The sequence below is a fragment of the Macrobrachium nipponense genome, chromosome 12 (genome assembly GCF_015104395.2).
Source record: "Macrobrachium nipponense isolate FS-2020 chromosome 12, ASM1510439v2, whole genome shotgun sequence".
Lineage (NCBI taxonomy): Eukaryota > Metazoa > Arthropoda > Malacostraca > Decapoda > Palaemonidae > Macrobrachium > Macrobrachium nipponense.
In genome coordinates this window covers 19,417,574-19,429,742 of record NC_087205.1, presented here as the reverse complement: position 1 = coordinate 19,429,742, position 12,169 = coordinate 19,417,574, and the positions used below count along the sequence as shown (strand labels likewise).

General features: G+C 37.0%; 2 long non-coding RNA genes across 4 annotated transcripts in view; one reads left to right on the top strand and one right to left on the bottom strand.

Moving 5' to 3' along the window:
- Positions 1-12,169, top strand: part of LOC135224392 (uncharacterized) — a 52,119-nt gene that overhangs the window by 20,868 nt on the left and 19,082 nt on the right. For all 3 annotated transcript variants that reach the window (XR_010316716.1, XR_010316715.1, XR_010316717.1), the window contains exon 3: positions 6,599-6,731. This is a non-coding gene — a long non-coding RNA (uncharacterized LOC135224392). The remainder of the gene's footprint in view (positions 1-6,598; positions 6,732-12,169) is intronic.
- LOC135224393 (uncharacterized) overlaps positions 1-12,169 on the bottom strand; it is a 34,088-nt gene that overhangs the window by 7,750 nt on the left and 14,169 nt on the right. The window contains exon 2 of the long non-coding RNA XR_010316718.1: positions 494-646. This is a non-coding gene — a long non-coding RNA (uncharacterized LOC135224393). The remainder of the gene's footprint in view (positions 1-493; positions 647-12,169) is intronic.

Sequence of the window (12,169 nt, the reverse complement as noted above, 5' to 3'; positions counted from 1 at the left end):
GCTTAAATAAATAATCTAAATTATGTATGCAATTCATGATGACTCCATGAAAATTTAAGTCTGGCAGTTATAGAATAGCAAGATATGTTTAAGGGTCAATTTTTTCATGAACGTTAACATTTTGATGAATTAGCAAGAAACAGTACTATTACTTTGGCTATTGGTTAACTTAACAAGGTAAAGTCTGTAAACAATATCGATACCAAAGAAACAGTCGTCTAGACAGTTCCAAATGACGTCACGATGATTAGAAAGCGGATACATCATAGGTGAAAGGTGAACCATGAGATGACTCATAAACAAGATTAAAACAGAGAACACGACTGAATGTGTCAAAGTGGAAAAGAAATATAATGAATTATCAACCGTTTCATATTTTTGCCTACCATCGTGTGAAAGCTCTTGCCTACGACGAATATAAACAGTAACGTCTAAGGTTAAAAAAATATTACAGAATAGCAAACAGGAATTCGAACAACAACAATGGAATTACCTAGTTGGGCTGTTGAGTGCTTCCTTCATTTGCGTTCGTCATTGTGGAATGGTCCTGTTCAGAAGTTTACTTGACTGAAGATGAACCTAGTGCAAGGTTCGAAAGCTCTTATTATTAAAGACTTTATACTTCACATGCGATATTATTGTGGACCTGCAATCATTAAATAGTATGTCATTCATTCAATTCATTACTTAGTATGTCGATAAAAATATAAAAAACAATGTTACAGCTTACAATTGCTGGTAATTAAATCTGAATTAAGATCGCTATATTTCATTACAGTCACGTAATGTATTGTAAGGGGATATAAATTAAACTCACAATAACCAACTGTCATTGTTTACCTAACAATTTTTTTCTGTATGAAACCTTAGCCATAAATATTATGAAAATACTCCAGACAACATTAATGACACAAAACGCCTAATCGTTTAATGTTAGTTTTTTTTTTTTAGTTAGCTTCTATTATTCCCCCTTTAAAAGAATGAAAATTTGTGGATACTGATTATGACAAGCCAACCATTATTACAGCTCATTCAAAACGAAAGCAGAAGTTGGTGTTATCCTTATACAATAGCAAGAGAAAGGTCGTATTTTTTTTAAATTACCTCTCTTTTCGTAGACAGGCGACAGAAGCGTAGAATCATTCGTAGATTTAGGTGTATTGTGCGACTTTGCCTACCGCATTATGCACGATGCGGTTTACGGTTACCATTAAAGGAAACAATAATTAAACATAATAGGTTGTCATCTTGATGGTCAAGATGATGCTACCCAAGTTTTTTTTTTTTTTTTTTTTTTTTTTACACGTTTTTTTTTTTTTACATGATGTTAATTAATAATGTTTTTGTTTTTCGTTGGGGAAATCTTCTAATGAGATTGTCAGATATTGTGTTAGCTACTTCATGTCACGACATCATTGCTTGGAAGGGTGCAAACAATATAAGGAGTTTGGGACGAGGAAAAAATGGATTGCTTTGAAGCCAAGAATCTCATTTTTTAAAATTTATTTATTTATTATTATTTTTATTTTAGCTTAATTGAAGTTAACTGATATTGTTAAGAAGAATGCCGATTTATGTAGTGCAATGAGCCAAGCGATGGCTCTGTTGTTTACAGTAAAAGCTGATAAAGAGAAAAGTGACATTTATTTTATTTATCTACTTATTTTTGGATGAACCACCTGCCAAAACTTTCGCCAGGTGCGGGTTTCCTTATGTATTGCCAGAAGACCTTTCAAGAACTCTTAGGTTGTTGTCATATTTTAGCTTTATTTTGATTTTATAGGAAAATAACGTTTTTCTATAATATTGTAAATCAATAAATTAATTTTTTTCATTCTTTAAATTATGTGTTCAAATCTTTTGCAGATTAATCATAGTTTTTTGTAAAGCTTTTGTTTTGAAATCACGTTGCCAGTTATTCTTTAAACTGTATATTGAGTTGCCAGGCAGTTCTTTTTACCACTAATCATGGAAATTACTATACTCTGCTTTTTCCATCTGTCCATCCGCCTGTGGTGTTTTCGCATGGTAACACTGCGTCTCGGGCTTTAAATAATTACGCTATGTGTAAGTTTTAGGTGATTAAGAGGATATCTGGGTGTACATTTGCAACTGAAAAGTGTTTTAATAAATTACTGTATGCTAATTACACCGTTAATATTTGAAATAGGATATTATTATCATTGTTGAATGTAACTATCTAAAGCCCGGGACGCAGTGTTACCATACGCAAACACCACAGGCGGATGGACAGATGGAAAAAAAAACAGAGTAGATCACGTGTGGTCGATTTTATTCATCAGTGCAGCGTTTTCAAGTTATTTATATAATGTTATAAATTCTGTTAAATAAGTAGGTGGGTATTGTTTTATGGAATCATAAATTTAGTAGTCCATTAGGCTAATAATTTCATATAGTTTTTTCTACCAAAAACATGGTATAGATAAGAAAATTTGAAATGTGGAAACATTTTTCGTCTTTTAACGTTATCGTTGACCAATCACAGTTTTAAAAATTCGATATATTCAGTACGACCAAGTACACTTTCACCATTGCTGTTATTCATTCCAAATTTTATTTACACATTTCATTCAATTACTGATTTAAGGAAAATAATTATATGGTAGCAGACTAGACGTCGACAGTTTGATTACCCAGAAAGCGGACGACTCGGACGCAGTTACCAAGTTCTGTCATTCTCTATTCAACATTGAGAAGTACCCGACAGCTGGGTCACCAATAGGAATTTCTTTATAGATCGTGTTGCTTGCTTAACTATTGTTGACGAGGACATTTTCATAAGTGGCTAACAGAAGGGTGATACAATGAAAGGTAACGTGTAAGAATTAAAAACAAATTATGGAAGTTGGTTTTCTATTTTTTCCACCTTGTGACATTCGTAGGATGAACACAACTAAAACCCATGTCTAGGCATGTACGTTTATACCCGTGATTTTAGCACGTTTTTTCCCCATCTGCTGCTTGTATTCAATGAATCTCTGAAACTAAACTTTAAATGGTATGTTGGTATGAAAAGTTTATTCAAGGAACTCGTGCAAATCCTAGCCTAACTTCTGTGATTAGTTGAAATTAACTTACTAGGTATCATATGCCACGTTTATAAGTAAATGTTTGGGAGGATACAGGCTTATTCGGACCTTGCCTGATTCGGACCATTTGCTAGGCTGATTCGGACCCATACTAATAATTTTATATTATAGCAATGGGTATTTCTATATACTAAGCATTCCGCGTCGTTCGTCCCCGCGAATACGAAAACCACCAGGAATTGGGGCGTCAAATGTATTTCGCCGTGTTTAGTACGAGCCCCGGGGGGTTAATTACAGTCGTCCGAATAAATATTACTTAAAATTCTTGTTCAGGAGGTAAAACTGCATGGAAAAATCGGCCAATCATATGAAGGTCCGAATAAGCCTGGATAAAGGTCCGAATGAGCCAGTACATGGTCCGAATAAGCCTGTTCCCGTTTGGGGTAACTGAGTAAACCCCATTGGGTATTCCAGGCTTCAAGCCTAACCTTAAGAGGTGGGTAATAACAGATTGCCGAAGCCAAATTGGGGGCAACCTCCATGTCTGGGCTTCTTGGATGGGTTAGGGTAAGGGAAGGTTGAAGTTAGGTTGCATCCCTGTTGAAATAGGTATGGTATGGATCTGCTTTTAAATGTCGTAACCTGTGGAAATAGACACTTTTACCAAGAGTTGTTTGTGGTAGTTAACACCCCTACCTTTGGAATTATCTAAATTTACCTTTTTTTATGATTTGGCCATGCATCAGGCTAGCTTTTTTTAGTTTTTGCATATTAACTATACGTATATAGTGTTGACTGCTTCCTAGGTACCTAATGAAAAGTTCTTCATTTAAATTTTTTGAAGTATCGGGTATATTTGTCTGATCTGCTTTTCTTCCCAACCCCCTACTTATGATACCAAGATGTCCTCATTACTGTCAGATGGTTATCTCTTTCAGTTAACCACTGTGTATATATCTTATTTATTAGTCTTGCAAATTAAGGTTGGGAAGCTATGTACAGTACTATTTGGTGTGCAGTTTTATATGCCTTTAGTGTGTAAATAAATAACCATAGTTTACAGCTGGTGCAACTCTTTGTGAGTTAATTTATACTCCCTTGAGCTGAAATATGGAAAATTACCCCCATCTAAGCAGACCTAGTTTGACTTGGTAAGCAGTGTAGTCAGGGGTTTTGAAATTGAAGTCTAATTTGTTCCCAGTACTTAATCTCGTTTCCCTTGGTAATGAAGTGTACAATACAGTAGAACCTCGGTTTTCGTACATAATCTGTTCCAGAACCTCCCACAAAACTGAAACGTGCAAAAACCGAAACTATTTAATTCCCATAAGGAATAATGTAAATACAATTAATGAGTTCCCAATCCCAAGAAATATTAACAAAAAATACATTTTATAGGGAATAAACAGTTTTTTTACACATAAGTTAACATTAAGAAATAAATATAAATGACCAGTAAAATTAATAAATGAACATTTAACAGGAAAACACCTGTTAGCATATGGAAGACAGAGGAGGGGAGAGCAGGGAGGAGAGGTTATTGTTTGGAAGATAAATCTCCCTCCAGAAGGACTTCAGGTATCAAGGACCTATCAAGGGTTACTTTGTTTTTTACTGGCACTATCTGAGGTTACTTTCCCTCTTCGTTTTTTACTGGAACTAGGACCAGCTGGAGAGTTACGGGACCCCTTTGCACAATAAAACTGTCCTGAGACATTTATTTTTGTTGTAAATTTAAAATTTGCATACCGTTAAACACGACATTGTCATTAAACATGTTGGAGACATGAATTACAATTTCTTTGTTGGGATGATAATTCTCCACAAACTTTTTTACGTCAATCCACAGTGCAAACATTTCCTTAATCCCCGAAGTAGACACATTATGTATCCCCCATTCATTTTCTGAATTTTTCAAACCCACCTCTGCTGGCCTTAAATTCACTAACAGCAGCACTTGTAGGCATTTTCTTACCGAGATTGGCATGCAACATCCTCCAACACTGCTATGAGTTCTTTATTAAATTCTGTAGTATTTATCACCTTTTTTAAAGAAGTGCTGGCACTTGGAATTTTCTTTGGTCCCATGATGGCTTATTTAGCAGTTGCACTCTAATAAAAAAAAAGCACAAAAACAACAAAGACAAAAGCAGAATGTGTCACAAAAGAAGGTGGGATGTTTTGTTTGGGCTCTCTGAAAACTGAGGAAATGTACGATAACCGAGTCAGAATTTTGTAGAAAAAGGTCCACGAAAACCGAAACGTATGAAAAAGAGTGGCGTGTGAAAACCGAGGTTTAACTGTAATATGATTCCAAGAATAAAACTGGAAGAGTTACCTGCTGATACAGATGTAGAAACCCCATATGTAACATACTGATAGTGTAATATTATAACTTCTCTGCTTGCTGATGTACAGTAATGAAGGTCAAGCCAAGATACTGACCCACACCAACAGCAACTGTTAACCAATATTACCTACTTTTTAAGGTCATTTGATGAGTCTTACATTTGTTGATAAGTGCAACCACATACAAAATTTGTACCTTCTGATCCCATTTTTTCCCTTAGAAGCTTTGTATCAAATATTTCAAAGGAGTATCTTCAAATGCAGCCTCTTCCATGAGCTTCATGGTATGATTAACTAGTCTTTTGACAGTGGTATGGTTAAACCATCTTTGAATAGTCTTCTAGTTTTACCTATTGACAGGCGCCTAACAAGTAATGCTTTGAATTTGCTCATGAGGTAGCGAGGAAGAGGCAGGGTCAAGGTTTTTTAATTTGACAAAAAAACCCTGACATGTCGAAGAACTCTTGCGAGCGGAAAGGTAGTATTTGACATTAGGGAAAAAACAAAGCGACATATATTTATACAATCACATGTGTTTTCTCACACCAGAAAAATGGTGAACAATTCTGTGTACAAATTTGGAAGAGATTTCAAATACATATACTAGTTGGAAAGCTTGCAGCATCTGACATACATTAGCATTTACAGTTCTAACGTTGACATAAAGTAGCTTCTGAAAAATGCAAAAAAGATGCTTGAATCAGGAGCGCTAGATCTGTGTTTCTTGGGAGTCCTTGGTGCATAATGTAGATTTCTTTTTAAGTGAGGATGCCCTAAGGGTCCCGGCGACTGGTCAAGACCTCACCTGCTAATACTGAGCGTTATGTTTTATATTTTTTTATTGTTATTTTTTTATGTATTAGATTATTAACTTTGATGTGCATTACAATTGAGAGTTTAAATTTCATAAATTTGCACCTTATATTAGAAGGCTCATCAAGATTTTTATGACAGAGAAGTAATGATTTAGCTTATATTTGTTTTAGAATGATTAAATTCAAGGACCTCCTGAACTCTAGGAAATAATTTCATTAATCAACTGGTTTTGCCTTGTATTTGTTAAGGAAGACTGTGTATTGTTTCATCAATCGCTTGGATTTGTCGCCAGAATTTTGTATTTGCACAATACTGTACCCAGTATTATTATATTTTTAAAACCTTAATTCAGTATAAATATTTAAGTTACACTTTTGTTTCAGGGTGCAAGTATGAAGGAGGAAGCATTACTCAATACAAGGTGATCAAAGGCAGTAGTGCCGGTGACAGTAAACATCATGGACATATTTATATACCGAAGGCCAGAAATGTTTGCAGTGCTTTTATTTCTTTGGGGTAAGGGTATGTCAGATGTAACTTTCAGGTTGGTGTTGTAATTAAGTTAGTCGTTTATATTCCAACTCGGCAAGTCTTTAATTTTTTTAATCTTTCTGGATTGTAAGTGGTATAAAGATATCCCATCACAAAATCTTAAGGCAAAAAGGAAATATGCATTTAAGCTTTTGTTTTCAAGTTCATGAACCCATCACTTGCTACTTAAAAAGAAACATTCAATAACTTGAGTTGTTTTCTTAGGGTAGAAGAGGCTCCATAGCCTTGGCAGGCAAATCTGCTTTGAGAAGGACACTCCGAAATCAAACCCATAGTAGGCAACCATTCTAAGAGAAGTTTCCAAATACAAACGTTGTTCTCCAACTTTGGACTGTGCCATAGCCATTGTACCATGGCCTGCCATGGTCTTGAGTTTGAGTTCCCTTGCTTGAGGGTACAACTAAGCATTTATCCTCCTTTTTTTTCATTCACTTTCCTTGTGGATTATCAGGAAAGTACCTTTGTGTTTACCTAATATTTTCCTTCAGTGTGTTTTATTTCTAAATCCATCCTGACTGCCTTCTCCCAGTTGTTGTGGTAAACTGGGGGATTTCTTATTCCCTACAAGGTGTGCCAGCCCAACCTTGTTATCCACTTGCTTCCAATGCTTTTTTAATGACCTATGAGATAATTTATTTATACGCAACAGAATTTTTGTAGATACAGGAATGTAAATATTGTTGTTATTGATATATTTCTTGCTTATTGTTCTGTTGGTTTTTACAGTCTTAGCGTTATTGCTATATGAGTTTATTTATTAGTTTTGATTCTGATTTTATGTTAATTTTAATTCTTTTGAGAAACATTGCGCTGAACCCTGGGCCTGTTACTCATTACAGCAAGAAAAATGGCAAAGTACTTAACTCAAATATTCAGGGCTTAAGGTAAAATTTTCGTTAACTCCAGAGTTGTGCAAGGTCGAGTTTGTTCCTACACGATATACAAACCCTCTGTCCTTTAATTAAGGAATTACTTCTAGCGTAGGCTGTAATACGGCCATTAAATTCTTGAACAAGATGGTTAGGCAGTAAGTACTGTGGTAGGCGGGTAGGTCGCCTGCCCAGCTGTAAAACACTCCACTTTGCTTTTGGTTGTCCTCCGATGAAGACGTACGTTTGTGAGCTCTTGCTGACTAGCCGTTAATTACAATTTTCCCGATGGGATCTTTAGTTTGTTATTTTGAATGAATATGTATATACTATAATTAATATGCAAACCCACTTTTTGTGATAACCTTGCTAGCTGCTGTTTTGTGTTAAGGGTAGGCACCCTGCATATTTTTTCCCTTTTACCGTCAGTACGAGACGTATTCGTCCAAAATTTACACTTTGGAAATTACGGAAGGGAATTTTGGAGGTTTGTCCTTTGTTTCTTCTGGTATTTCTTCATCTTCATTCTTTAGCTAGCTATTTGACAAAGATAGAGGAGGGACCGTGTGGTGTTGATGTTTGAGGGATCTCCTCTCATTTCGGAGAGCGGTGCCCTTTGATGCAAGTGGAGTATCCTTATTTTTTTAAAGTCATATTTTCTTTTTTTTTTACAGGCTAACAGTGGTGATAGTTGATTGAAGCAATAGATGGTTGGATATCTATGTTTTGACTATCCAAACCTTTGAATGTACCTGCGACTCGTAGCATGCTGTGATACTGGTCCTCAAGTGTGTACTATTCCCCTGCTGGAAATCAATATTCATTTGCCGCTGCTGTCCTGGAGTTTCATCACTGGACAAAGCCTTTGTCGCTGCCCTAGGATTATTAACTCTATTCCTGCTGGTAAATGTACCTCATCCTTTAGAAGAAGTCTTGCAGAATATGGAGAAGTCGAGGAGGAAGAGAGCTCGTCAAGTGTCATCATCTTCTTATTAGGAATTGTCATATTTTTAATCAACCTCCATCCCTCCAACTTCTAAGGCTCCCTGCCGAAGAAGGTGGTAGTCTCCCCCACTAAGAAGTCTCTTCATGGGACTTCTAAGGTTCGATGCCTTTTACATCACTCCACTTTGCAAATATGTCCTTAATCACTGAAGTAGGCACATTATGTATGCCCATTTGCTTTTTGAATTTTGCAGACCAGCCTCTGCTGGCCTTAAATTCACTAACAGCAGCACTTGTAGGCATTTTATAACTGAGATTGGCATGCACCATCCTCCAACACTGCTGTGAGTTCTTTCTTAAATTCTGTAGTATTTATCACCTTCTTTAAAGAAGGTCTGGCACTTGGAACTTTCTTTGACCCCATGATGGCTTATTTAGCAGTTGCTCTCAAATTAAAAAGCAAAAAAAATAAAAAGAGCACAAAAGATAATTTGTCATGAAAGAAAATGGGAAGCTTTGTTTGGTGCTCGGTACAGGGCCTAATCTTAAGGTGGGCCCTAGAAGGAGTGTTTCAGGGTTTACAAAATCTAAGGATATGTATGAAATCAGAGTCAAACTTTTGTCAGAAAAAGTCTACAAAGACCGAATCGTACGAAAACCAGGGCATTACAAAATCCGAGGTTTGACTGTATTTTCCCTCTTAAGACAAATTTAACCATTTCAGTTTTAATAATGGAAGTCGTTAGAAAACTTTAAAAAAAAATACGTACAGAAATACAATACGTATATGAACATTTAGTTTCAAGACTAATATTTGTCTCGCCACCAAAAACTTCAGGGGTAACCGTGACACTTGACTGCATTTGTGCGGCATGGTAGACAGGAAGTCATATTTTTTTTAGTAGCTCCTATGCAATCATTCAAGAAGTTATTGGATATAAAGTAGTTCAACGTGACAAAAGGCATCAATAACTTTCTTGTTAGTGACAAGGCTAAGACATTGACTCACAATGGTAATACAGTCGACCCTCATTAAACCGTATCCCGTTAATCTGGATACGGATAAGACGGACACTGAAGAGGGTCAGCCGATTTAATTGACATACATATGTTCATCCACGATTTATAGAAAGTCACTGTGCCCCCACTTGTTGTGTAGAGTTTTCCTTTTCATTTACCAACGGTAAATATAATTTTCTTTTATATTTTTATTTTGTATATACAGTTCTGTATTTATACTGTACAAAACTAAAATGCTTTCAACTCGTAACTGGTTTAACTTAAGCGCAATACGTACAGTCATTAGAACACATTGTCTGGAAGGGTAGGAACTACTGTAGCCAACAGTTTTACCAATCTGCTGCCTGACTATTAGCTGCAATATGATGCAGTGCATGTTTTTAAGGAAGTAAGATATGACAAAGGTGCTAAACTTTAAGAGGACAAAAACCGAGTTACTGAACAATACTTCTGTTTACATGACATATGAAAGAGAGAAATTGTCAGTTCCTCTATGCAGCTTAATTCTATCATCGTTTTTATTGTCTTTTATATTTCTAAAGTTTTGAATGAAGGAATTACAGTGGTCCCCCCATATTCGCAGGGGATGCGTACCAGACCCCCCCCCGTGAATAGTTAGAACCCGCGAATAGTTGGAACCCCTATAAAAACGGTGAAAACAGCCTGTTTTGTTCATTAAAACTCAAGAAAAACCCACTAAAAAATTTTATACTTGATTTTTTTTAATAGTTTTATCACAAAAAGTGCATTTTATGATGAAATTGATAAAAAAACCCAGGAATTTGTGGATATTTCTCATAGAAAAATACGCGAATAATGCAGGAAAACGTTCCTGAGAGAAATTCCGCGAATGTGTGAGTCCGCAAATCCAGAGAACGCCAATACAGTGGGTCCACTGTAATGTTATTCATATAACCAGTTAATATGTACACTATTAAAAACTATGTATTGTGTTAAAAACACATGCACTTACAGACAGAATACAGATAAAACCTAACTGGCTGGCTGGTTGCCATGGTAATCTGTTAGCCAATGACAGCCTTCTAAAAGATCACCATGGCAACCAGCCAGCCAGTTAGGTTTTATCTGTATTCTGTCTCTAAGTGTGTGTGTGTGTGTTTTGAGAAGATTCCTGAAGTTGGAGATGCCCATGTCATTTGTGTAGTTAGCGCACCAGAAAATCGACTCCTTGTCCGGGTGATTTGCCTCTAAAAAAGTCGTTACTTGCTGCCAGTACAAAAGCATCTCCTTGATATCTGCTGTAGGAATATCTCTGGAGTCACGTTCCCCCTCCTCTTCCTCAGATTATTCTTCCTTTACATCCCTCAGGTTGGCTTGACCCAACTCCTGTAACTTTGCTCCTTTACCAATTCCTCAATGTCACTCGTGTCCACTCCAGCCTCAGGGAGTCACTTATTGCAACAATTTCTTCAATGACAGGGTCATTTCCAGCATTATTGATGGCCACAGTATTTTTTCTAAACAGCCCTCAGTTTTCTTTTCTTGACACCTTACCAGGGTCTTTATGAGCCCACAGCAGTGCAGATGTTATAGTGATTTTTTCCAAGTCTGTAAGGGTGAATTCAGTTTCATCAGTGACCTCAAGGACCTTTGGAACTAGGGTTTGGTATTCAATCGTTTTCCATGGGTTGGAGAATGGAAGTGGTGTAGTCAGTCATAGGTTATTTTCTTATACATGTTTTTTAACACAGACAGAATACCACACAAAGCCATCAGAAAAAATTCTCAGTGTTAACCCATGTTGTTTTTTTTTCCCACATGGTTTTTAGGCTTAACCTTAAAATCATCACAGGCATTCATGCAAAGCAATAAGGTGAGTCTATCTTTCATAGACTTGTGTCCTGGCTTGCTTATTTCTTCTTTTGTTATGTATATCCTCCTTGCCATTTTCTGCCAGAACAAACCAGTCTCATCACAGTTGAAAACTTAGTTGTTCCGATATGGTATACAAACCCTCGGTCCTTTACAATAGGAAGGTACTTAGTGGCAGCTGAACCAGTCGTAAGCTTTTTGAACAAGGGGTTCGGTAGTTAACTACTTGTCCGGCAGTTAGCGGTACACTCGACTGCGAGGCAAGGAGCCACTTTGCTTTCGGCCGCGCTCATGGATGGACGTGCTGCTCTTCGTCTCTCTGCCCGCTTCTGTCGTATGCTTTGTTTTCTTCACTGCGTGAAGACTTTCTCACTTTTTCTTTTACTTGTGTGTGTTGCAAGTACAAAAGTAAGTGCGTGTCTGTTTTACTTTTCATTTTTATTATGGAAATTACTCAACAAGAGCCGAAGAAGCCCCCCCCATCAACCGTAGACTATGCTTGGGTATGGGGGGCCGTAAGTGTGGGGCTTTCCGCTCTTCTGTGGAGGTAGATCCTCATGACTTTTGTGCTCGGTGTCGAGGGCATGAATGCTCTCGCGCCGAGACTTGTGATATGTGTATCTTTTGGTCGGAGGCGCAGTGGGAGCACTACGGGGGGAGGAAGAAGCTGCGGAGGCTGGCTAAGGAGTCATCAGAGGATCCCCGGCTACGCCCTTGGTCACTGATTTGTCTTCC